The sequence below is a fragment of the Ambystoma mexicanum genome, chromosome 1p (assembly GCF_040938575.1).
Source record: "Ambystoma mexicanum isolate Mex_15411 chromosome 1p, UKY_AmexF1_1, whole genome shotgun sequence".
Taxonomy (NCBI): Eukaryota; Metazoa; Chordata; class Amphibia; order Caudata; family Ambystomatidae; genus Ambystoma; species Ambystoma mexicanum.
In genome coordinates, this window is record NC_090921.1 from 78,434,074 (window position 1) to 78,454,164 (window position 20,091).

The window sequence follows — 20,091 nt, forward strand, 5'->3', positions numbered from 1 at the left end:
ACTCAGAATGATGTCCTCTGTGACATCACTGTTTAATCTTTTCTACTTTAAGGTGCTGGTGACTGTTGCACTGCGGCAGTTGGAGGCTGGCGTGCAGAAACAAAGCGACATTTGCATTACAAGAGCGGCGTTGTTTTGGTCTCTTCGTTAACCTGCTCGTTTCTTTGTTGAGGTAGTTCAAATAAAGAAGCTAATTAAAAAAAAAAAACGCTCCCTCCGTGTCTCAAATAAAACTGCGATTTTCATATACAGCTAGCTAAGAAAATGTGTAATCCCCGTAAATTCGTGTAAATGGTTGAACACAAAAATATCTAGAGGTCTGTTTTTACTAGAAGGGGAACCAGTGCTTTCTCGAAAGCGGTTGCCACTTAGGCATCATGGCGAGCAGGCAAGACTGACCTTAAAATGGAGGTCTTCAAAAAGGGTTGGGCGTTAGAACTGCGCATGCGCTCTTTTCCTTCTGCGACTGCGCTCGTTCGTGGCGCGCAGCGTTGACGTCATACTCCACAAACATGGCTGCGGAGCACGGTCTGCGAGTGGAGTACAACCACGGTACGGCGCCGAGCACCGCCTTCTCCGGGAATGACCTGCGAAGCGACGGAACGGGCACCGAGTACCGCCACGATGGGAAGCTCTCCCGTTCCGTACCCCGCAGCGATGCCATTGGCCTGGCCCTCATGAGGGGGCTTAATGTCAGCTACCAGGGGCCTTCCTCTTCATCCCTGGGCTCGACTTATCAGGACCCCCCGTTTAAGGCGAGGGGAGCCAACTCGGGCTATCGAGGACTTTCGCCCGCTACTTCTGTGACCCAGGGACCAGCGGCTGGCCCTTATAAACTAAGCGCTGTGGACCGCGGCCTCCTGGCCTTGGGGGTGGCCGTACCTGGATTTAAAGGGACTCTACCACCTCAAACTCGGGGCCCAACCCCAAATTACCAGGCTCGCCTCTTTCTACCGAAGGGTCACGCGGGACAACAGGATCCCCATTCCCTTTCTTGGGGTCAAAAAGGATATCGGGAGCCCCCTTTGTCCGAGGACAGCACGGGATCCCAGGTTCCCTCCTTTCTGCCCAGGGGCCGTGTAGTTGCCCAGGATCCACTGTCTCAGCCCAGTGGTCCGAAGGGACCGAGAGACCCCCTTCCAAGTGGACGTACGGGTCCGCGGGACCCTCTTCTCCCATTACCCACTGGGCGCACGGGTGCCCAAGATTCCCTCCTGCCTCTGCCCAGTGGGCGCACGGGTCCCCGGGATGCCCTCCTGCCTCTGCCCAGTGGTGGCGCGAGTCCCCAAGAGCCCCTCCTGCCTCTGCCCAGTGGGCGCACGGGTCCCCGGGAGCCCCTCCTGCCTCTGCCCAGTGGGCGCACGGTTCCCCGGGAGCCCCTCCTGCCTCTGCCCAGTGGTGGCACTGGTCCCCGGGAGCCCCTCCTGCCTCTGCCTAGTGGGCGCACGGGTCCCCAGGATCCTCTCATGCCTCTTCCCAGTGAGCGCACGGGTCCCCGGGATCCTCTCCCTCTGCCCAGAGGCGTCACCGGCACCCAGGCTCCCAACTCTGAGAGCCAGATGGGATACTTGGATGCACCCTCTTCTGTTTCCCTAGCCGCCATGCTTTCTTCTTCCGCCTGGCAAACCTTTAAGGACCCAGGCGACCAAAGAGGGCAACTGCATTGGGGGACTGATGCTTTTCGCCATGATCCCAACTCCATTGCAATCACTTCTAATGCTTCAGGGTCAAATTGGGGATACTCTTCCTTACAGGAAAGACCCCTCTTGTCTAATGATGAGTTCCCTTTTAGAACACACACTTCCCTTCCTGTGCACCACACGATCTCTTCCCAACCATCCCATCAAAATCAATACTCTCTAGCTTCCCAGTCTCTAGAGGCAGACGTGGACCAAAGATCTCCCTTCCGCCAATCCCTACCATCTGGTACCCTCCCAGTAAATTCAGGAACATTTCCAACCTCACAGGGACCGTGCGTTACCACTTCACACTCTATCACTTGGGAGTCCTCTTTTGTCACTTCATCTTCTGCAGTACAAAAGTCTGGCCCCCAAGAGATTACCCCATTGCGTTCCAATTCATTGTCCTCTGTTCCATCTGGGTCCCTTTCTGTCCCTGAGAATTCTGGCCCAGTTGCACGTATGCCTAACCATCAAGGTCCATCTAAGGGACTTTCTGTACTCCGCGGATCTCGTTCTACAGACTTGGAGCCCACATCTTCTCACAGTGCCAATTCATTTTACTCAACTAACTCCCATGATCAGCCTACTACAATACAGGAGCAATTGGATTTTTCTAGTGTTGCGTCCATGCAGATTCGGGTGAACCTGAATGCACAGGTGACACAAGTGGAAAAACCTGTGGAGTACTCTAGGCGTCACTTCAGGAGTCGATCACCTCCATCAATGCATGCATCACCCCAAAGGCACGCTTTGCGTAGCAGAAGCCGCTCCCCTCGTTCATTTCAAAATGACCGCCCCCCGCAAAGACTGGTCATGGGAAGCAGAAGCACATCGCCATATTCGAACAGGCAACAATCACCTCGTAGACAACAGAGAAGTAGATCACGTTTAAGTATGTCACCCTACCACTCTCCTGGGAGGCTGAGCCGGCGAAGTAGAACACCCCATTCTCCCTCGCGTTATAAGTCTGCTCATCCACGTAGCAGATCGCCACACTCCAGGGCACCAAGATACTCGTTCTCACAAGAACGGCGCAGTAGAAGCAGGTCCCTCCAGTTAAGTGGACGAAGTCGCCGTTCGCCTGAAGGCAGAAGCCGCAGAAGAAGTCCATTGCCCTATTCATTTCAGTCTAATAAATCTCCACAAAGACACGCCAATCGCAGTAGGAGCCGATCACCACGTGCTGGTCGAACACGATCCCCACCCAGGAGAGGCAGGCGCCGCAGCAGGTCATTACCCCGTACTTATCGGCACGCGAGTCAATCTCCAGAAAGGCTGTCCAGGCCATTCAGAAAACGTTCATCTAGGTCAAGAAATCGATCACCTTATCTGAGGTCCAGCAAGGGTCGCTCGCGGTCTGTGAACCGTTCTCCGCTTCGATCCAGGCGCACAATGAGCCGGTCCCCTGATTCATATTATTATAAACCGCAGAGCAGAGGGACCCCATCAAAAAATAGGAATATTGTTTATGAAAGCAGGGGCCAGAAAAGCAGAGGACCGTCCCCGCAGACTAGACATTCTCAAAGGAGGTCAGGGAGCATTGATAGTAGATCACCGTCCAAACACTTTAAGAATGGATCTCTACGTCGCTCACTATCCAGGAAAGGAAGGTCTCCAGCAACAGAGTCCAGCCACAGCAAAGGCCGATCACCGCATTTACCCCGCTTTGGGAATGGCCGTTCACAAGGTGCAAACATGTCACGGGTCAAGCACAGCCGGAGCATGTCCTCTCAGCCAAGAAGCAGAAGCATATCGCCAACAGAAAAACAATCTTTGCACGGGAGGGATAAGCACCAATCTGGGCAACGGTCGGAATCTTCAGCTTATCCTGACGAAAGCGCATCACCTAAAAAAGACACGCCTCCAATACACTATGGTGTCATGATTCAACCTTTTCCAAAAAACAGTTCTAATAAAAACATCTCTTTCGGAATATTCCGCATATTCAAGAGGTTTGGCCATGTGACATCCATTGAGATACATGGCATTGATGAGTACCGGTTTTGCTTGGTGTTTTACAAAGAGTCAAAGGATCAGGACTATGCCATTGCTGAGGCCCAAGGGGTGGAACTGTTCAACCAGGAACTGCATGTGACTGCCTGGAAAGGGCCAGAAACGGAACGGTTCGTTGTATTCCGACCCAAATCTTCAGTGCGTGACAATCGCACTTCGAGAATGCTTTCAAAGACACTTTTCATAAAAAATCTGGACCCCAATATATCCCGTGGCGACATTCACCTCAGCTTCCAAGCTTTTGGGAAGATAATCGAGATCATTGTGCAGAAGAAGAATGACTCTCCAAGTTTTGCGTTTGTTCAGTACAGTGATATCGGCAGTGTCACTAGAGCCATCAAAGTGATGGATGGGATGTTCCTTGGGGAGCAGAAGATACAACTGTTTTATGCAAAAACCGAACCTACGAAGTGTGTATGGATAGACCGCATAACGCGTGTCCCAGCGCACTATTTAGTAAGTGAGTTTTCCCGTTACGGAGAGGTGGCTCACGTGGCCGTTGATTGTGTTAATAATAAAGCTCTTGTATTTTTTAACGCAATTGAGCATGCATCTAAGGCCATTGAGGGTGTCAAGGGACATAAACTTGGTGGCTGCTCAGTAATGGTGGACTTTGCAAACCGTGAATGTCAAATGGACTTTTATCAGGCCATGAGCTCTTCAGGACAAGATGCAGCCCATCTATACGAATATCTGATGGGGGACGAGGTGGCCACCTAAGCTTGTTTGCTTGGGATTGTACAGTTTTCTGAGCTACAAGCAAACATTTTTCTACTTCAATGTGTATATATGTGTAGACGTTTTGTGCACAGTGGATAATTCCATAGACCTACACACTTGTGGGTTTGTTTCTTTTGTTACTAGTTATAGTTTGGAAAACATGCCACCATTACACACAACGTACCTGTCTGCACCCTTTTCCTCTCCAGATGTTTTGCTCCACAACATCAATGATCTTTCACAATTGAATTGGGTGGCTAGAGTCATCCAAAACACTTGTAGAGCCAGAGGTTGCAGACTCCGTATTTGATTAGAGAGACTCTACAGGGGACTTTGTCAGAGCTTTTTAAATTTTTTTTATTCCTGGGTTCCCTTTTTGCCCCGGCTATATGTGTCTCTAGTGTTGCTCAAAGGTGTTGTGCACGCTGATATATTGAAGCGTGAATACAATTTTTGGCATGTGTTGACTCCCATGTATTTCCCGCCCTCCCCCTTTTTTAAGAACCTTTTTTTGTTGACCTCACTGACCTGCATTGGGCTTTGTCGCCACTGGTTGAAAGCTACCGCTTTAAACTTGTCATATGTCGGGGTGTTCAACGTTTTTGTAGGAGCCTAACTGAGAACTTGTTTTTACTAATCCATTGGGTTTGTTAAAATGGTTCCTGGCGCACTTCTGTCTCCAAAGTAGCCAGATCTTTTTGTACAGTGGTGACTCCCCCCCCCCCCCCCCCCCCTGTTTTTTTGGCACTGCTTTTCAGCAGCGAGGGTTTTTTGTTGTAGCGTGTTTGTAATTTGAAGGTGGTTAAACGTTTTGACACAAATGGGCTAGGCACCTGGGCTGAGTGGTGCTTAAAGCTGTGGCGTTATGTTCATATTGGGGGCAATTTTGCCGGTAGCCTTTGTTACTTGAGCTTTTGACATCTCTTGCCAGCTCTCACTCACGTGCTTCCTCGAAATGCAGATGGCAGTGGACGAAAGTGAGGCACCGTCATAAAGGTTATGGATCTGTAAAACTCCCTCTCTGTGATTCCGCTTTTAACAGTATCGAAGCATTAAACTTGGGGAGGGGGTGGCGGGGGGCGGTTTGGCATTTTCTCCTCAGAAAGGCCTTTGTATGTGTATTGAGAGCAGAACATTATCAAGCTCCTCTGTGGCAAAGTCTTGGGCTGAATTCCCAATAGTATGTCTGAGAACATACAAGAAGAGTACGGTGCATACTTAAACGTTTTGGCCTTGGTAGCCTCTACTACGTTGATTTCCTGCCAAGGCAGTTTGGGTGTACAAGGCTAGAACAACGTCTTAACACTGGATACTGATGCGTGCGTGTCATCAAGCATGGGTAAATATCCGCAGCATAGTGGTGGATTGCTGGCATTGTCTTATGGGAATTGACGCTGGTGTGTCGCTTTACTTGGCTGGTGTCTATGATCTTCATTGGGGCATTCATGGCGTGGGGGCGAGAGGGTTCAAGCAGTGTGTGCACATCACATGTCAATTATGCAGTTACTCAGAATAGGGTAAGTAGTGCTGTAGTCTCCTGTTATTTGAGGCTCCACGATGGCTATTGTCTCCTATAGTACCCGTTAAAACCCAAAGGAAGGTACATTCTTGAATACTCTTCAAACATTTTAGTGGCGTGCCATTGTCATTGGGCATAACAGTGTTGAACAAGAGACATTGAAACGGACCCTCACTTGCTTTCAGCCAGGTTGTGCAAGGAGTTTTGATGGAGGTCATTGAATTTGGTACCGCCAGAGAAGGTTATAGTTTTAAAAGCAGGACTTTATGTCAATGTGTGATTCTGTGCACTATGCTACAATGCTGGTCATGGCAAAGGAAAACAGAAAGGAAAGTGGCAGAGGCTCCAGTGTTTTTGTGTATAGGACTCAAAGGGGGTCAATGACTAATAGAATTGATTACTTTTCCTAGTCGTTTAGCAGAGTTGTACAGAACTTATGCTCTATAATGTGAGCGATGCCCAGGAGTCCAGTCTCTAGTGTTGTCAGTCACTTATAGGTTGGTCAAAGTCATGGGCTACATTTCCAGTTGTCCCTGAGGCTTGCTCTCGAAGTAATGATACTCCCAATGAAGAACGCTTTGCTGCTTTATTTCTCTGCACAATTGCTTAAGAACACTTGCTTGACCCCAGAAAAAAGGTTGAGTGATGCAATTAGACACAACGCTTTGTGTCTGGTTACCAAGGGATTTGATGGAGGCACACACCGCCTTCTAGAGCCGAGGAAATAAGCTACCTCTCAAATACCACTTGGGGTTGTGATGAAGGATGTATTGTCTGTGAGGCAAGAGTGCAGAGGGCGTAAAACTAACCAATATTTGTTATTGCCATATGTAGCCTATCCTCGTCGTACTTCTGTGATTGCCGACGAACGTGTGGTTTTATTAATCCAAGTTTGTTTGGGTTTACGATCATTTGAATATCTTTGGGCTTTTTTTTGTGTGCTTGCTTTGGTGTTAGCTTTTGGCCTCTGAAATGGACCTAGGGCTGAAAGGGTCTAGACCCATCTTGCTAAGAGTTATTTTTTTTTATAGCTTACGTGCACTTCACCCAATTCTTAAACTTCTAGATTTTACCTATTTCCAACAAGGACTTAAAACTGAATGGAGGCGACTGTATTTTGGTACCACAGTTGCCATCCTCTCATTTAGAGACATTGAAGAGCCTTGGGACAACAGTAGACCATTCTAGCACTTTACGAAGGGGCTGTATGAAAAGAAACCAGGTTTGCGAGCGTGGACCTGGTGGAGAGCATTCCTGGATGCAGTTCTGGATGGTGGAAGATTTTTTGCAACCAAGCTCGGAGGAAGCAATTAAAACGACTGCAGTGATTTGGGCAACAGACTGGGAGTGTGCTGGTGGTAGACTTGGCGTTTTAATGGATAAGAAACTTTCAAACAATGGCAAAATGCAAGAAGGCTTCTAGTGCGGGCTGAAAGGTGCGTACTGATCTTTTGCATTACTCGCTTATGTGTTAAGTGGTGTCGACTTATTCATGATTGCAGTGTCATTTCTTTGTACTTCTAGGGTGTGAACCTAGGATACACCAAAACCAGAAGGGCTGTGGCTAAATGATGCACACGTTAAAACTTGCTAATGGGTGCTTTGTACCTTTGCGTCTACATGCTAGTTTCAGGCTGGGCAAACCCTGAGATCTAGTGATCTCAAAAGAAAGCATTATGTTGTTTTTTTCACTATTCCTCTGGGGAAACGATTGGCGTTGGGGAAAGCATGGTTCAGTGAATCTACTATGACTTTTGACTCCATCTTGGTAGTTCTGAAAGATGGAGGTGGGTTGTGAGGCAATTGAAATGGAGATGCCCCTAGTAAAACAAATTCCATACTTGCCAGGACAGTCAAGCCATGCAAATGGCAGTCCTTCATAAAATCTTGAATCTGCAAGTTGGTGAGTAGCTTTTGTGAGCCCTGAATATGCACCACAAATGTAACTTCAAGATGAGATGCAAATTGCTTCTTTAGACTTCTTTCCAAACACAGTTACAGTAACATAGGCTATTTAGCGCCTGCTTCTAGCCTAGTAGAGCTTGGTTAGCTTTTAAACGGCTACCAAAAGCTACATTTTTCCTCCCCGGTCAACAGATGCATTAAAAACCTGTATATGTGACATTCACTTTGAGAATGTTAAAGAAGAATTAGGACACATTTAAACATAATGGTGGGGGGTGGCTTGCATATCATCTGGAAGTTAAATTTGCGGCACGCTTTTTCCTCGCTCTTGGTTCCCCAGAGTTCGCTTCTACCTACAGGGTGATGGCTGACGAGAGGGGCTGGAATACGCTCCTGGTCATCAACTTTTTTCGAATTGTGCCTTCTGTGTGGTACCAGTTGGCAGAGAGTCAAAAAGTGAACAGCTAAATTGTGTTTGCATATTGTATACGTAATTCAAAGGGAATAGCAATGGCAGTACTGACAACTATTTTTGTAACCCTTTGTAGATGAGTAACGAACTGTGATGAGCCGAAGGAGACAGTAAGGCCTGCAGTTGTTTTTTCAATTCAGAGCAGCATGGTTTCGATGGCTCTGGTAAGTACATATAAAGATCAAATACAATGCGTTTTAATTTCTATTTTTGGATGCTCATTGTGCAAACGCAACAAGAGGTGATTGCTAGAAGGTTTTGATGGCTGGAAGGTTTAGAATTATTCTTAACATCTGCCATCACTCTGGGCACCCCTCCAGGCAATGGTTCTTTGCCTGGCAAGCCATTACAAAAAGGGGAAAGACCTATGCAAATCGGGTTTAGACCCACCCCAATAGGGACAGTCCAGCCCGAACTGCTAGGTCACAGTTTCAGCCTCATTGGGTATCTGTGAGTAGCAGCTTAGGTATCTAGGCCCAGCAGGCACGGGACCCACACCTGGGCATACCGAACCCACTTGGGTTGAATACAGCAAAACAAGAGGTGATGGCTGGAAGGGTTTGAAATGAATCCTAACCCCTGGCGTCGCTTTGGGCAACCCTCCAGACCATAGTTCATCGCCCGCCAAACCATTACAAAAAGGAGAAGGGCCATATGCAAATCAGGGCCGTAAAATGTCTGAGGGTGATTGCAGTCTCGTGCAGATGGGGTGTGACCAAGCAATTCGCGCTGGATTGCTCCTTTTGGGGAGGGACGAAGTCGGATTTGCATATGGTCTTTCCCCCATCTGGAATGGCTTGGCAGGCTGAAAAACGATGGTCTGGGGGGTTGCCCAGAGATGTGCCTGTGGTTATGATTAATTCAAAACCTTCCAGCCATCACCTTTTTTGTTTTGTTCTGTTAATTGTGAAACACTTAATTAAAACATCTGTACATAGGCAGAGGAGGGGTAATAAGTCCTCCTCGCTTTGTATGCTTCAAACTTGAGTGGATGGAACTGCTTTGGGTTATTCAGCAGCACAGTGCCCTGCAGAGGGAAGGTAGTACATTAGGGATTGTTTGGTTGCATCATCAATCTATATCGCTATAACATTTCCTATGTTTAAATGTTCACTGAAACATAACTAAACGGACAATGAAGAAAGCAAAAATAGGCATTCAAATAAAACAATTACTTCATTGGAGCACACGAGGCGGGTTGAACGCATGCCTAGAGCTAAAGGAATATTCAGCCCTGCACACATGCAGCGTACAGGCAGCTTTTGCATGCTGAGAACGGATACTTAAGACGTGTATTTAGTGTTATTCAACCGTACACGCACATTTAAATCCATTATACATTGGAATGTGTACAGTTCAATGTGTGATAAATTCCAATAAAACATTACATAATCACACACACCTGTCGATGCAAGAATTTGTCTCTACAATCTATGTACTGTAGAAGATATGGAAATAGATTTTCTCGCCCTTCTATAGTCCCAATGGTAATCTGTGTCTAAAATGTTATGTATGCTTTTAGTAGTTATTTGCATGGAGTCTAGAGATGTCCAGTCTCAAGCCAAATTACAGAATCTGCATTTTTCTCGAGCCAAATTACAATATATGCATTTACGTTCTCCTTAAAGTTTTAATCTTGAGCCCAACGCAGTCCGCATGTGAAGCGGATTGAAACGTAGTAACATTTTCATGATATTGTTGCTCTTTATAAAGTATCAGTCGAATGTCACTAACACTAGTATGGTACATTGCAGGATTGCGTTAATTAAATTTCCGTTACTCCAATCCCATAACATTACATTTTTTCATTTTTATGTAGTAAAGTAAACTGCATTTATTTTTAAGGGGCGATGATGAAGGTAGCCCAATTTCTAATCTAATGGCTTCCATAGGGAAGCCACGTTGTAAGCCTATTGCATATCGCCAGCGTTTACCTTCCACTGTCTCTAACCAGTCTCGTTTCATGGTAGGTTTGCAATCCATAGAAAATACCTAGTCTTGATATTCTGCTAGACTTTGTAAGTAAGCCCTGGACCGAGTAGCCACCAGTCGAGCATGTAAATACTTTCGCAAGCATACATTTGCTTAATGCCTTAGTGGTTGCACGATTAGTCAGTATTATGTTCTTACTGTTTAGTAGCGTACCAAGATGTAATGCATTATCCAATTTGTTTCATAATTTTAGAGTGTGCAGCAAGAGCGCTGTCAGCTGCAATCCAATAGATGCCTGATCCCTTATGATATAAAATCATAAATGTGCAGATTTTTCATCAAGATGAACTTGTTACTGATTTTGTTCACAGCTCACAATGTCTTAATACTCCCACCTGAGGAACCAAATGAATCAATTTGGGGGAACGCGTGTCGAGGGCTTGTCTAAATCTAAAGAAACCAATTGAAGTACTTAAGGACATATCCGATTCATATTTTCACATTTTACATCATTTAACTCAGTGTCTACTGGAAACAAGAGACTTATTACTTTGTGAATTAACATCCAATATAGCGATTTTGAATTGAATTAAAAGACTTTATTTTTTTAAACTTATCAAGCTTAGGTTTTTTATTTGAATCCAAATAACAAATCACCTTTGGAGGGTGCAGATTGTGTAAAGGTGTATTCATACAATTAAGCTCCCTTATTATATAGTCTGCATACCCCAACCATAATGGTGTTAAACTATTCTAGGTGGAAAGCAGTGCGTGCCTTTTTAGTGCTTCATGCATATTGGAGATGTAAAAGTTGAACAACGGTGCTGTAAGGACGCACCTCTGCTTTAGTGGAATGGTAGTCCAAGGTTTGGATCATCTTCCTGTTTTTTTTTCCATTCTTGCTTGTTACAGCCTCATTTGTGCAATATTGTATTACATGAAGCCTGGAATAACCCATTTCTGTAGCTTTTCCACATCAATTGGCGGCTAACGCCATTAAATGCTGCAGAAGAATAATGTTGGTGTCAGATAGCTGGACTGTCCATTATATAATGTGTAGTTCCCATCACCGGGCTAAAGTCAGTTTGATTTTCATGCAATAAGTTGATGCTTTCTGGCCGTTTCCTAAATTCCCTTTACAATATACTTGCAAAATCTTGATGGAAGCATCCAGCATTGCCATAAGGTGGTAATTGGAAGGGTTATTTTGGGGACCTTTTATAGACCGGAAACCAATATTTTGTGGTGATCTGATTATTGTTTTAAATAGTGTTTGTAAAGACTGGAGGGGGGAGGGGGTCTGAACTCCTGCTCTCTAAATGGTAGAGGAGAGGCTCAGAGGACCCCCGCCAAGATTCTTTATTTCGGGAGTAATCAATAGACCCAAAGCACCCACAAAGGAATGTCCACACACTGTGAAAACAGTCTTTATATAAGGTTCAAGGTTATATACATAATCACAATAACTCACTTTGTGCCCCGTTATATCTACAATGGCAAATATATACAGTTCTACATGGTACCGCAATTACCATCAGATTTCATTAAAGTGCATCAACTGTACTTTTAATTGTCACACATCAAGTAATAAAGAGAAACAGCAACCTACATAGGAGGAAAGAAGTTGGTTAGAACAATTGGCAGAATACTGGCCCCGTTTACCTAGACCCAGTTCTGTGTGAGGATCCCCACACCTGGGCAACCTGTAAATAAAGATACATCGTACAAGCCCAGTCTGTATATTGTTCACTCTCTTATTTCCTTCTCAATAGTTCTACAACCCTAATGTACCTGGAATAGCAGAGTTCAACGTCGGGTCGTCGACAGATCCTTCTTGAGCGGCTCCCTTTAAAGTAGGAGCCATGGATCGTCGAGATCCCATGAGGAAAACGGATGAACACCGTTGTTGTGGCTGCAGCTCCGGTTCCTGTGGGGCTTGTTGCCAATCGGTCGAAAAATGTAGCGGAGGCGTGCGGCGCACCTTGACAACGTTCGTTGCCGCAAAGTGTTAATGAACTTTGGCCCAGCAGAGGTGTCGAGTCGTCCGGCGTCCCTGAAGTCTTTGGGTGGCGGAAACCCACCAGCAGATTCTCCTGTTGTTGGCGACATTGACTTTCTCCGGCAGGACGAAAGCGATCGACGAGGTTGCGCAAGGGCATCCTTGTTTAAATGTTCTTAGGCAAAGGAGCACTGCGGTTCCGTTCGGCGACGGTGATGGACTTCAATGTCAGTGCGCTTCTCTTCGTGATTCTGCAGCGGTCCCTGTCAGCAGCCTTTCGAGGGTCTGATGTCCAGGGAGCTTTGGCAAAGATCAGCTGGTGCACGATGGTCCCTCGTAGCTCGGGAAGAGGTCTCTTAGTCGGGTCCTCTCTGGGATCAGTTCCTTGAAGGCACAGCAGCTTTCAGATTAGCGAAGGACCGCAGCAGCGGTTCTTCTTCCAGTAGGATTCAAAGTTAAGCATCAGTTTCGACTTCAGCCTCTGAACGATTTCTAGCAGTGAGAGGCCCCCAGATATACTGTTGATCTCCCATCCACTCTGCTGGGTCACACTCGGGCAACCAATCATTCAGAAGGGCATTCAGGTAGTCAGCCAATCCGACTCGGTGCCTTCAGGCCATTCTTCTCCATCCAGACACTCACAACACGGGATGTGGATTCTGGCAAGTAGCCAGCCATTCAGCATTACACACTGCATTCATTCCAGTTACAGGCAGAGCTGTCTGTCATTGTATCACATACCAGAAACTAGACGCCCATAACAAGAAGTGCGTCTTGGTCATCCACTCCATTCACCCAGGTCACACCCCACGGGTGTACCCACAACATAGTCGCTTGGAAGGCCCCAGACAGTCTGGCCTGGACCCCCTCCCCCCAAACAATACCATATATGGAACTTCACCCAACAGCCAGTCAGGGGGAAGGGACAGAGTCCGGGTTTCCAGGGTCTTCGGGAAAAGTAAGGTAACAGGCGATCGAAAGCAAGAGGCCACAGGGGCCATCTTGTTTCCTATTGGGAATCGACCAATTCCACTGGCAGGGCCTCGGTATCCCAAAATGGAGGATACCCAGAGCACCTGTCAAATTCATCATGGAGCTGCTACTCTGACCATAGTCACATCTTCCTGATAACCATCAGTAACATATTGTTTATAATCATTGATGGGCTTCCTTTTGCTCCTTGAGTCCAGCACTCTGGTGAGATGACTCGCACTTTGGTTGTCCTACTTCGGGAGGGTCCTCAGGATCTTCCTGAAGCTTCAGTCCGGCTTAAAGACAATGCACTCTACTATGGATTTCTCGACCCCTGGCAGGCACTCAGTTCCAGCAGCAACAAAAGTACAGCCAGTTGGGGAAGGTATTCTAGCAAAGTTCGTCTCGGGCTTAGTTGGTCCCACTAACCCAAGGGAAGAAGCTGTTCGTTCCAGGGCTTCTCTAGTCGATTCGGAATTGGAGCTTCAGCACAGCAGCAGGGCTTCACCGGGCAGTGCAACGGTCCCAGAGGATGCAGCAAGCTTCTCTTCATGATTCCTTCATCAGAAGTTTTATTTAGTGGTCGACTCTGCCATCAGTCCTATACGCCTCGCTGCAAGTTTCTCCCATTCATGCTCAACCTAGTTGTCACTCACACAGCAGGGTGGCTGTCCTGCCAACCAATCGGCACTGGGTGCAATTAGGTAAGCAAGGAGACTAAGGATAGGGAGTTAAGGGCACGTCCTTTGCTTCCTGCCCTGCCAGACACACTGGAGCCAGAGGCAAGTTTCAGCCCTGAAACCTGCCAAAGGCGAACAAACAAAAGGTCAAAGTTGGTTTGGCGTGCAGAGTAAAACCCCAGAAAGACCTCACAAGCAAGAAATGACGAAAAAAGACCGGGCCATTTTGACAAAATTGTCCCCCATGGGTGCTATACTGCAGCAGAGTATTCAGCCTGCGATAAAAACGCACAATGGTAGGAAAATTAAACCACTGCCACCTGTCACTTAAAGTAGTGAGGGTAACATAAAAAATGTTGCATGAGTAAGTAGGAACAGGTGCTACCAAGTAAACCCCCCCCAGCACTTCCACATTAAAATGGGGTGTGCTGGACCTACATGGGGGATGGAGGGAGGGGGGGGTGTAATATCAATTTCGCTTTACTACTCTTGGAAACAGTAGTTCACCCAAGAGAAGGTATTTAACCCTTTCGAGAAATCTAAAGTATTTCTCTGACACTGCACTGAAGGTACTGTAACCATACAAAAATTATATGCATATGAAGTTTGTCAGACTCCAAAAACAAAGGAAACAGAGTCCAAATCAGATCAAAAATACATTAGTGAGACCTTTTCTCACTCAAGCCAGGTTAGAAATTAATTCCTAAAGTCCAGCTAAAGAGCTGGGGGGTCTCTATGGTTGAAGGGAATTAGCACAGAAATGAGAATTCTCTCTAACAATCCCGTGGAGTTCTTTGCTGCTGAGTTCAGGATTAGTTAATTAAAAGACTTTTTTTTGGCCTTTTTGTTCTCAGATTTGTAATTACGGTGTTGTGCGAACATCGATTTGCTGAGTGGTTTTAGATGTTCACCATTTGCGCTCAAGATTTATTTAGGCTTTTGAAAGGTTCAGAGGGTGAGAGGAAGTAGTGATTCAAGGATTCAGTGGTTAAGGGTCTATCTGAGGTTGGCGGTGTTGGGAGGCTGTGTAGCAGAGCTTCAGCTAGGTCATGGAGTACCTTGACTGTTCCAACATTTGGGATTGTGAGGGTAGGGAGAGCCATGGGTCAGGGGGGTGTGGACAGAAAGTGATGGCGGAGTGGTCTGACAAGGTGAGCAGTTTGGGACTGGATACAAAGACGAGGTCTTAGGTGCTGAAGATGGCATCAAGAGTGTGACCACCGAAGTGGGTTGGACCTGTGGTATGTCGGGAGAGGTTGAGTGCCCCAAGACTGTTGGTCTCCCCCAGTGATGTGAGTGTTTGGTGGTTTAGCTGAATGGTAGCTAGTGAGTCACAGATTGTTGGAAAGGTGTCTGTCATATCCAGGGGGGGTCTGTATATGAGTAGGCAGCTGTGAGTGTTAATGGTAGAGTTTTACTAGAAGGGATTCGATTAGCATTGCATGTCTGGGTTTCAGTGAGTGAGATGGGGTTTTCCAGGCACCCTTCTCTTCTCCCCCCCAACCCCCTTCACAACCGACCACCTAGTGGTGGCGAAGCGAGTAGCCAGGGGGGGAAAGCCTCATGCGCAACCGGTGCAAAGCATCTGAGAACCAAGTTTCAGTGATGAAAATGAGGTCAGGATAGGACGTCGAAGATGTTGTCTGTGTCTCGCCACGGAGCGGGCATTGAAAAGATTGCAGGTGAATTTTGCGGTGTGTTGGTTTTTGATGCTCGTGACTGGGAGTACTCAGTTGGATTGAGAGGCAGGGGCTAAGGAGTCATGCGATGGAAGGTGCGGTCAGATTGGTCTCGGTGGCTGCGACTGACTGGGGGTTGGTGATGCAAGTGCTCTTTGAGGGGGGGGTGAGGGTTTGGTCGATGTGGAGCAGGAAGACTAGGTGGGCAGTGGTGGGTATGCAAGAGATGTGGTGGGAAGGATTAAGGGAGGGTTTTGAGTGGTGCACCTGTGGTGTGGCGTCAGGTCTCGTTCAAGGGGGTTGAGACAGGAGGGGTGGGACTGATGGCAGGGCTGGAAAAGGATGGGAGGTTGACAGATGTAGTGGTGAGGGATGGAGAGTCGAGGGAGAGGGCCGGTCACCCATTCCACGTTTGTTTGGCGGCAAGAGGGGTGTGATAGAGGGTAGGGGGGTCTGATGTGAAGGGGGATGGATTTAGAAAAGGGCAAGATGTGCTACTTTGAGAGAAGGGGTTTGGAGGGGGCAGGTCTGGGGTTGGAGGTCGACCAGGGGGTGGTAGTGTGAGAGGGTCTCACAGGTGAGGATGGCGAGTTGACTAGCTGTGCTGGGTACGTGGGGTGCAATGTCTTTGTGGGTCTGCGCTTTCACGGAGAGCTGGGTTTTCGAAGGGGTGTTGTTGGTGGAGAGGAGATGTGGGATTGATTGAGGGGGGTGGATGGAGTGTGTTGGTGGGCAGTTGGTGATGTTGGTGCGACATGGGGCTTTACATGAGTGGGAGAATGTTACAGGGGTCAAAAAGGGTTATGGCGGGGGCCCGGAGGGCTGAAGGCGGGGGGGAATATATGGCATTTGTAACGTGCCTATACACAAGTGTTTCAAGGCGTGACGAGGTAAGGGAGGGGGAATAAAAGGACGGATGGACAACGATCCTACTAGGCCAGGTGTCATTCTGATCACGCAAGTGCGTGGGAAGGGGGCAGGGGCAGTGCAATACAAGATGACAAGTTAAAGTAGCGTCCATCATGTGACAAGTGCGGACATTGGGTGTCAAGGGCTGGTGGGGGACTGTGGGGATACATAAAGAGTCCCCAAGTGTGAGGCTAGCCTGGTGGGCAGTGCAGATGTGACGCTGGTGGGGGAGGACCTGGGCCTGAGATCGGAGGTGTCCAGGTAGCTAGTGCAGTTCCGGATACAGTCAGGTCGGCAGAGGAGAGGTGAAAAAGCAGAAGCAAAGAGGTTTTGAGGTGCTTCCGGAACCGGAGATGGTTCTCCTCAAGTTTAAGGGAAGCTGTTCCAGAGGGAGGCACCAGCCGAAGAAAGAAATCTACCACCAACTCGTTGCTTCGAGAAGGGACTGCCCCAAGGGAGTTGGAGGTAGATGAGCGAAGAGCTCGGGAAAGAAGATATTTAAGAAGAGAGAGTTGAAGATATTGAGGCCCAGGCCCCAGAAGGCTTGGTGGACGATGCAGAGGGTTTTGAACTTAATCCTCGCAGCCACTGGGAGCCAGTGCAGTGATTTCAGTCCTGAAGAGATGAGATCCCTGGGCTTGAGGCCAAGGACAAGTCTCGAAGTCCTGTTCTGAATAACGTGCAAAGGACGGAGAGTGGGAGCAGGCAGATTTAGAAGGAGGCCTAGAATTTAGGAGGCCTGCAATAGTCCAGCCTAGAGGGAACCAGAGCTCTGGAGACGGTGAGCTTCTGGGGGAAGGAGAGGAAAGGAAGAATACCTCTGAGGTGTAGTTGGTAGTGTGACTTCTTATAGACGTCGGAGATGTGAGGAGAGTGTGAAGTTGAAGATGACCCCAAGGTTTTTTGCCTTGCAGGTGGGTGCAGGAAGAGGGCCAAGAGAGCTACTGGGAAGTAGGGAGCGGGCGTGCCGATAAAGACAAGCTCAGTCTTACTGGCATTAAGGCAGAGGTCATTGGTGCACACCACTCCTGGATAGCAGACAGATGGTCAGAGATGAGGAGGCAGAGGATAGCCTGAAAATGAGCTGGGTATCATCCGCATAGCACTGAGTTGTGGTGGAGATGCGGTGGGCAAGGAGTGCCAGGTATTGGTTGAACAGCCAGGGAGAGAGGTTAGACCCCTGGGGGACACCACAGGTACAGAAAAAGATAGCGGAGAGGAAGGACCCAAGTTGGACCTTGTTGACAGTGTCAAAGGCAGAAGAGAAATCAAGCAAGATGAGCAGGTTTTCACGGATGTTCAGGAGAGCAGTTTCCATGCTTCTGGCAGCTCTAAAGCCAGACTGATGGTCATGAAGACAACCAACAGATTGTGTGGAGGTTAAGCTTGGAGATGGCCAGTTTCTCCAGGAGCTTATCCAGGAAGGGAGTGATGGAGATTGGGTGGCAGATATTGATATTTCTTTTCTAGTGCGCTCGTGCACAAGTGTTTCAGAGTGCGACAAGGCAAGGGAGGGGAACAGGGGAGAATATAACAGCGATCTTACTATGCCCAGTGACATTGGGAACACGCAAGTGCATGGGAGAGGGTGGGGGGAAAAGTGCATGGAAGGGGGGGAGAAGTGGAAAGTGCGAAGCAGAGGAGAAACAGATTAATAGTAAATAAATAATAGCAACAAACAGTGCCGCCAGCAATTTGCAAGTGCTAGGTTTAAGGGTCTGATAAGTGCAGGAAGAAAAGGGGGGGGGAGCTGTATGGGTACATGTACAGACCCCAGTGCGGGAGGGTGGCAGGGTGAGCAGTGACCTGGGCCCGGAGGACAGAGGGTGGCCAGGTGCACGGTGCCAAGAGAACAGATCAGCAGGGGAGAGGGGGAGCAAAGGCAGAAGGTCTTGAGGTGCTTCCGGAACTGGAGATGGTTCTCCTCATTTTAGAGTGGCAGGGAGGCTGTTCCAGATGGAGGCCCCAGCCGAACAGCTGACCCCGAGGAAGTTGGAGGAGCAAAGCGCTCGAGGAGGCATTTGCGGAGGCATAGCTGAAGGTATTTTGGACCCAGGCCCCAGAATGCCTTGTGGACAATGCAGAGGGTTTAATCTTTGCATCCACTGGGAGCCAATGGAGAGATTTCAGAGCTAATGAGGCCAAGGACAAGTCTTGCAGTCCTGTTCTGGATTAGTTGCAGAGGACTGAGAATAGAGGCAGGTAGATTTAGAAAGAGGCTGTTACAATAGTCCAAGCTAGAGAGAACCAGAGCTTGGGATACCATGAGCTTCTGGGGGAAGGAGAGTTAAGGCAGAGTACCTCTGAGGAGGTGCAGTTGGAAATGTGACTTTTTAGAGACCTCGGAGATGTGGGCGTAGAAGGAAAGGGTTGAGTCAAAGAAGATATCAGAGGAGTGTTTGTCAGCAGAGCGAGTTTATTGTGGCAATATGGAGAAGGTTGCCATCCTTGAAGGACTTCCGGGTAGGGGTACAGATCAGAGGTGTAGGAGCTCGAGAGGGGGCAGAGAGGGAAGGGGGAGGCACGGTAGCCAAGGAGGAGATAGAAGGGGAGGCATGGCGATCACAGAGAGGAGAGAGGAGACAGCAGGAGAAGAAAGTTGTTGATGAGGCAAGGGGGTTGGTCGGGGGTGGGTGGGTTCGGGGAGTTCCTACAGGATCACCCTGATGTGATAGTGGTGGGGGCTCATGTTTGGCGCGCCAGCGAGCTCCTGTGGCTTGTGAGTTGGCAATTGTGCAGGGTGTACGAATGTGGGATAGGGGGCCGTTCTCAATAGATGTCTGGGGGCAGAGGGAGGGTGAGGGGGGTGTTTGGGCTGGAATATGTGGGATTACGGTAAGAGACGGTTGGTATTTGGTGTGCCAGAGCTCACGTCTGATCTTGGAGATAGATGGGGAATGTTGATGCGGGGTGGGTGAGGTGGTTTGGGGGGGGGGTTCAGGGTGTATGGGTGTGATGGTGGAGGAGTTGGAGATCCGATGTGGCATGCAGGGGGGGGGGGTGTGAATGAAGGCACTAGTACGGAGGACATGGGCTGGGTGGGGTGCATTATGGTTTGGCAGGGAGGGTGGGTTTGATGCAGAAGGGCCAGGGATGTGGGGGCGGAGAAGTGGTCTTAGTTGATATCTCCATAGGGAAGGGGAAGTCGGTCATGGTTAAGGGATGTGGTAGTTTGCAGGCGAGCTATGGGGGGGGGCGGGGTCAGAGTAGCTGCGCGTATAGAGGGCTAGGAGGGAAGGTATTTGGTTTGGTGCGCCTAACACTAAGATTGCATGAATCCAGTGAGCGATAATTCCATAGCAGCAGCTAGATTTGGGGCGGAGGGAGAGGACCTACCACGGGGGCACAACAGTGAATGCAATGACAGCAAAAGTAATGTAAATGCAGTGACGATGAATGGCGTAACACTAAATGCAATAGTAGCACCTCGATTTAGGACACCTGGGTAGAGGGAGAAATGGCCTAACACGGGGGCACAGCAGCAAATGCAATAGCGCTCAATGCAGTGGTAGAACCTAAATTTGGGACACCTGGGCAGAGGGCGTAATGGTCGAACATGGGCACAACACTATATGCAATGGCAGTAAATAAAATCATAGTAAATGCAAT

The 20,091-nt window shown here is 48.2% G+C and overlaps 1 protein-coding gene across 7 annotated transcripts in view; it reads left to right on the top strand.

Annotated features, from left to right (window-relative positions):
• Positions 1-483: 483 nt before the first annotated feature.
• LOC138566285 (uncharacterized) overlaps positions 484-20,091 on the top strand; it is a 75,529-nt gene continuing 55,921 nt past the window's right edge. For 6 of the 7 annotated variants that reach the window (XR_011301891.1, XR_011301890.1, XR_011301895.1 and 3 more), the window contains exons 1-2: positions 484-7,370; positions 8,388-8,475. The gene's annotated coding sequence lies outside the window, so the exon portion shown is untranslated. The remainder of the gene's footprint in view (positions 7,371-8,387; positions 8,476-20,091) is intronic. The other variant, XM_069643406.1, reaches the window with a different exon arrangement.